The sequence below is a fragment of the Oryzias melastigma genome, linkage group LG12 (assembly GCF_002922805.2).
Source record: "Oryzias melastigma strain HK-1 linkage group LG12, ASM292280v2, whole genome shotgun sequence".
NCBI lineage: Eukaryota > Metazoa > Chordata > Actinopteri > Beloniformes > Adrianichthyidae > Oryzias > Oryzias melastigma.
In genome coordinates, this window is record NC_050523.1 from 26,891,958 (window position 1) to 26,892,252 (window position 295).

Genomic DNA, 295 nt, shown 5'->3' on the forward strand with positions numbered 1-295 from the left:
AAGACCAGGATGGACTCACTGATGAAGATGATGAAGGTAACCAGCCCTTCATCATCAGCTTCACCTCTCCGTGTCGGTCTGTTGACAGATCTCTTCTTCTGCATGTTGGTTTGAGGACGTTCAGTCAGTAATTGAAGAGTCTTTTGTACAAAGACGATATGTTCCTCACTTCCTGCTCTGAGGCAATAAAAGCACCTTAAATTAAACGGTCCTACACAATAAAAGACTTCTGAGTCCTGGATGCTTAGTGGTTCCAGAGGAGAGAAAGGGCACAATGCATGACCCCCCCCCCCCC